The sequence below is a fragment of the Littorina saxatilis genome, unplaced genomic scaffold (genome assembly GCF_037325665.1).
Source record: "Littorina saxatilis isolate snail1 unplaced genomic scaffold, US_GU_Lsax_2.0 scaffold_391, whole genome shotgun sequence".
Taxonomy (NCBI): Eukaryota; Metazoa; Mollusca; class Gastropoda; order Littorinimorpha; family Littorinidae; genus Littorina; species Littorina saxatilis.
This window is the reverse complement of record NW_027128878.1, coordinates 80,057-86,011: the sequence shown is the minus strand read 5'-3', so window position 1 is coordinate 86,011 and position 5,955 is coordinate 80,057. Positions and strand designations below refer to the sequence as shown.

General features: G+C 40.1%; 1 long non-coding RNA gene across 1 annotated transcript; it reads right to left on the bottom strand.

The window, feature by feature from the left end:
• Nucleotides 1-981: 981 nt before the first annotated feature.
• On the bottom strand, nt 982-4,649 carry LOC138957199 (uncharacterized). The gene is made up of 5 exons (XR_011452959.1): nt 4,212-4,649; nt 3,593-3,695; nt 2,524-2,584; nt 2,065-2,158; nt 982-1,191 (listed from the first exon to the last, which is right to left on the bottom strand). It is a non-coding gene; the product is annotated as an uncharacterized lncRNA (long non-coding RNA).
• Between the last annotated feature and the right edge of the window lie 1,306 nt (nt 4,650-5,955).

Below are 5,955 nucleotides of genomic sequence, written 5' to 3'. Positions count from 1 at the left end.
GTTTTGGTTCTTTTTTGTTTTATCGAGTTATATCCGAAGCTTCAAAGATGTTCAATGTGCATAGTTACACTAGCTTCCATGGAATCCATTCTTTTCTTTTAGATCTACTACTAACAATCTCTCTTGCAGACGGTTAGACTGTTGCTTTATGTTACGCGCAATATGGCTTTGATTTAGATTTAGTTTTTTTCATTTTGTGTGTGGTTTCATTTAGCTTCATTCTACTCAGAAGAAATGTTTTAAACATGATTAACAAAATATTACTTTATGGATGTTTGCAAATAGAAACGTACGTGTGTCAACAGCGCAACAAGTTTCTAAAGAGGACGATATAGAACGCTCATGGCCGGACCGTATCAGGTTGGGGGGGGGCAATTGTGTTAGGGGTTCATTAGTTGAGGGCGCTAGGGTCTGGACGTTTTGAAATGTAGATGAGAATATGTGGAATCTAGCTGGCGCGTTCTCCGAATATTTGTCATGATTTGTTGATTTTTATTTCATTTTCACCCTTGGAGGAGATACATGTTCAGGCCGGGGGGGGGAGGGGGGGAGATACAGGTGACAGGAACCCCCCCCCCCCCCTGGATCCGTCCTTGACGCTAGACAAAAAACAAAAAAGTATCTGTGCTGTAGCTTTTTTTATGTTTTATCTCACCCTCATTTGTGACCCTCCACCACGGAATGAGTCGCATGTCATCTTAGCATGATTTTTATATTTTTACATTTTCCTAAAGAGTTTTGAATGCTCTATCCAGTGGTGAAAACCGTTTTAGAAAAGAGCGAAAACCTTTCGAGTTATAAGCCTGTGACTAAGGTGACCCTCAGACAGTTACCAGACACCCCCCAGACTTATATTAAGCCTAGCGCAAAACCGCGCGAGGTGCGACTCATTCCGTGGTGGAGGGTCACATTTTTGAATGTTGTTTTCACACACACACACACACACACACACACACACACACACACACACTTTTAATCCCATTCCATGTACTGCGAAGACTTTATTCAGGGTTTTAGCTAGTACTTAAACATCAAATTTCAAAGCACAAGTCTGAGCTGAGCATAGATATGCATAAATGTGTAAAATAATGGTGATTTGTGATCAAAACACTTCACAGGGAAGCTTGTTTATATGTCTTATGTATGTGTCTTCCATCGCCCTGGCAACAGTCATCAGAACTCCACACCAGCCTGCAAAAGTATAAACATAAAAGGTGACACAAATGAAACAAATGCAGCCCACAAAAATGCTTAATATTTCTTGACCTGTTGACCTAGTTAGTTAATATTTGGTGATTATTAACTATATCTTATGCATGACAAAGGTCAACACAGTGGCGAGTTCACAGGTCAAATGGAGGGGTAATTTGGAACACTTTTGAGTTTTGATCTAGCTGTAATCTTCTTTTTTCAGCACATTTTCAACAACAACAAAAAAGGATTAAAACATTACGTCTCCAATGAGTTAACAAGATCGTAAGATTTTGTTGATCTTGTCCGAGTGGATTTTGTGTATACAAGTGTTATCTGATAGTTACCTTATTGCTTCATGTGTCATTAACGGTGTCACTGGTTGTCTGAGGGATGCATTGACTAAGATCTCATATATGCTAGATGTCAAAAAACTACTCAAATTACCTGACCTCGAAAGGGTGGTAACCAAGCTAAAGAGCTTTTGGTATGCGTTCCGGTAGAAGGTTACCCTCATTTTGTTTAGTTCGAGAGATCTATGATAGCTGACATTTTGGTTCAAACGTCATGGAATGTATCTTTAAGCTCTTATAAGGAAAGTTTGTCTTGTCACAAACCATGCAAAAGCACATTCCTACCTCCCAATGTAAGACTTTCTTTAATCTGAGTATCTTCCATTTAATTGTACGGCAATTAGACAAGAAAAGTCACACTCTGCATAGCGAAACACAACTCGATGCAAGTCACACATTGCATAATAACTCTCTGCAATTTAACCTCACAATCTGCATGGAGATAAATACCCTGACATTTAGTGTTAAGATTTTGTTTGAATTCAGCAGTTTGTTCAGCTCTATGTGTTTAAAAGTTTACCTTCATCATTTTGACATTCTCGTACTCAAATCACATCTCAGACAATGTTGTAGACTCCATTGATAGACGATGTGGTGCATGGGAGAACTGCAATCTGAAGAAAAGATTAAGAAAGAATACACAGAGGAAGAATAGTCACAACAACATTAGCAGCACCAACAGTCTATATGATTTTACTCAAAAAACATTTAATCATAAAATAAAGATCAGTGTCATGTCAGTGATCTAATGAGTTTGGGGAGATGGGAAGGGTGGGGGCTGTAGAAGGGTAGTTTGGGAACTGAGGGAAGTACGGGTGGGGATAAGATGGCTATGTACACAGTTTGAAACTAATCAGCATGGTCATCTATAGATGTAGTGACTGGTGCAATATTTAACGAATTTAAAAGGACGACTCTGAAATGTATCATGTGAACCAACTTCTCAATAAACCAAATGAAGACCAGTTTAAAAAGTTACCTGTTTCATTTTGGAATGCTTTTGGTCCCATCACATCTCTGATGTACACTCCATAGACGCACTGTAGTAATAAGAAAAAACTGTTTAAGGAGTAAAAAGATTATGCAGGGAGGAAGAACAGTAAAAACAACAGAATCAGCAGCAACATTCACTAATCTTACTCCACATAACACATAACACTGAATCTCAGTGAAGAGTTAGTGATCCAAATATGTTAATTAAACAGAGAGACATAGAGAGATTGAGAAGGAGACAACTGCTATGTGCATTATGTGCATGTGCGTGTGTGTTTGTGCGTGTGTGTGTGTGTATGTGTGTGTGTGTGTGAGGGAAAATTTAGTCATTGAAAACTAAACACTTTCTACTCTTCAATATCAACAGTCATAGGCATAAGATTAAGAGCCACTGGGAAAGTTGGACATGTATATGTTGCAGGTGAGGAGGGGGGGGGGGGGGGTGGTGGTGGCTGGAGGGTCTTTGTTGTTTGTAGATTATAACTTAGCACAAATTCCTGTTGTGCAGTGTGAAACACTGTAATGTATTTATAAGCAGAAATGACTGTGGAATAACTTTCTTCTGTTATATCAGTATGATTATTTGCAAAGTTACCTGGATCATTGTGGCATCCTCTTGATCCTATCACGACTCAGACTTTAGTAGACGTGCCTGTAGAGGGAAGGGATGGGGGAAGGGGGTGGGGGGTGGGCATAGAGAGTGTCGGTGTAATATGAAGGAGGGAGGGGAGAACCATTGGTAAATAAAACTCTTATAATATCAACAGTTCTGAAACTATTTGAGCACGAGTTCCCCATTACCACACAAAGGTGCAGATAGCAACAGATGTTACACCGAGAGTGTGGGGGGGGGGGGGGGGGGGGGACTTTTAGAGGGTTGGTTGTTGGACTGTAGTATCTGAATAGCAGTGCTATGGGGTGAGGGTGGTGCTGGGGCGGAGTATGTATCGTACGTAACTTGAATTGGATATTAATAAGCATGATCACTCAGACTAGAGCTAAAAACGGTGTTAATCTTCACAGACATTACATAATATGAATTCACAAGCATGTACCTTTTGTTTTGCCCTTGAGTTTGGTAGAAGGCAATATTGAGTGTCGAACACAAGTTGCATTGATCACTGACACTGCGTCACCCTGCGGTCAATCTCCTCTGATCTGCAGATTGCACCAGCACAAACCTAAACAATGTTATGATCGCAAAAAGCCTGCATAGCCAATGGATCTAAGAACACAAACACTCGATGGATCTAATTAGAGAGTCTGCAAACGAGTCATTTTACGTTGGAAATTCAATGACAATCTGTCAGTCAATGAAGCAGATAGATCTGTCCCTGCGATTGTTTTTGCAAGCAGATAAATGTTTGAACTTCACTTATCCCCTTATCATTCAACAAATTGATATCTTGCATGATGAATTTTGTGCCGAGGAGCTGAACAAACAATCAAAATCAAGCAAGTGGTAGATATCTACATTCAGAAGACAAACTTAATTCAGTCGCAAAAACAAACTGACGAGAAAGAACCTAGCTTAATTACTGCTGTATTGATTTCGGCCAAACCAACGCATTTGCATGCCGAAGTCAATCCTCCTTTGATTCCAATCATTGTACATGATCTTAATGCAAAAATATATATACGAAAACGAGCTGATCGAAATGAGTAACATCGCACCTGCATTGACTGTACTGCGAAAGCGAAGGTCGTCTGCGACTGGAGATTTCGAAGTTGAACAGCAGCGTTTCTTCACACTCAGCTGTTGGCTTCCTCGGAAAAGTGAAAAGCGTGACTTGAAATCTAGCGGAAACCACATTTTATCTTTCCGTTTCGGCATTCTTGTGTAAAATCCATGAAAAAGTTCTTTCGAAAAAGGCGGCCGTCGTTATTTGGGATGCCACCTAGTGTCACACTACTATTTCCGGAGAAAGTGATGAGTGCGCTGATTGGCTGCACCGCTGCACCGGAGCCAAAAAATAGAAACGTGTCCTATTCCTTGCTCCGCACCGCACACACAACTTTCTCCACTCCTGCAACGGAAGTAGCGTCATCTCTCCGCCTGGTGCAGCCTACTCCACCCTTGCTCCGCTTGCTCCACCTGTGTGTGAGCCCCGCTTAAGGGAAATCCACAGACACTACATTTGCGTTGTATCGATAAACGAAGCACAAGTAAGAAACAATAATAAAAGCAAAGAAAATAGCAACACGATATGCAAACATCTAACAAAGCCGAGCAAGCAGAATGACAGGTCTAATGAAAAACAAAGAGGTACCGATTCGGAAACAAGATCGCGATTCTTTCCTTCGCTGCACGACGCAAATCTTCTGTGACCTTTGACCAAACGTAGCTTCCACATTCGATCACCGTGCTCAGCTTAATATTTACAACAGAAAGCCGAGGGGGTGGAATACCGAGATGAACCTACAGAAATGTGCATCCTCAAACCTGACATATTCATCCCAACATTTAATGAACTCCAAAACACAGAAAGTTGCTTTCACACGTCTTTGATTGCCACTGCCAGTGGTTATGAAACCGGGACCCGGTACCCGTGTTTCAAAGATCACGCATTGTTTCTTCCATTAAGTCACAAATGAACAAGCAAACAAAACGTTGCTTACCTTCTTAAAACTTCTTCTGGCTCATTACCAGACTGCAACAAATTGACGCAATGCCGGCGGGTCTGATCCAGTGGCGTCGCTATTTTGGAAGTGCATGGCGCAAACCGGAAGTAGTATCTCCACGAGATTGTCGCTTTGCATGTCGTACATTTTCCGATTCAAGTTCTAATTTATTTCAGCTGCATTTATTAAATGCAGCTGCATTTAAAAATAAATACAGCTGTATTTAAAAATAATTACACCTGTATCTAAAAATAATTACAGGTGTATTTATTTTTAAATACAGCTGTATTTACTATTAAATACAGGTGTAATTATTTTTAAATACAGCTGTATTTATTTTTAAATGCAGCTGTATTTAAAAATAATTACACCTGTATTTAATAATAAATACAGCTGTATATATTTTTAAATACAGGTGTAATTATTTTTAAATACAGCTGTATTTATGATTAAATACAGCTGTATTTAACATTAAATACAGCTGTATTTATTTTAAATTACAGCTGTAATAGTTATGAGCCAAACGGCTTTCCATAGAAACACGCTGTGCAGATTAACCTGTAGGAAATCTCCTTTGGTATCTTCTTTATCTATTTTTCTGGAGCTACAAAACCGAACAATGTGAAATCGTCTTCCCCGAATCAGTCGGCGAATGCAGCTCGGTCAGAACTGAGAAGTGAATCTATACCACAATGCTTCACGCGATCTGACCTAACCTTGACCCCTGACCTGGTCTACATACCACACACAACACAAACCAGTCACCTGTTTTTACACCCCAAAAACCCACCACCAC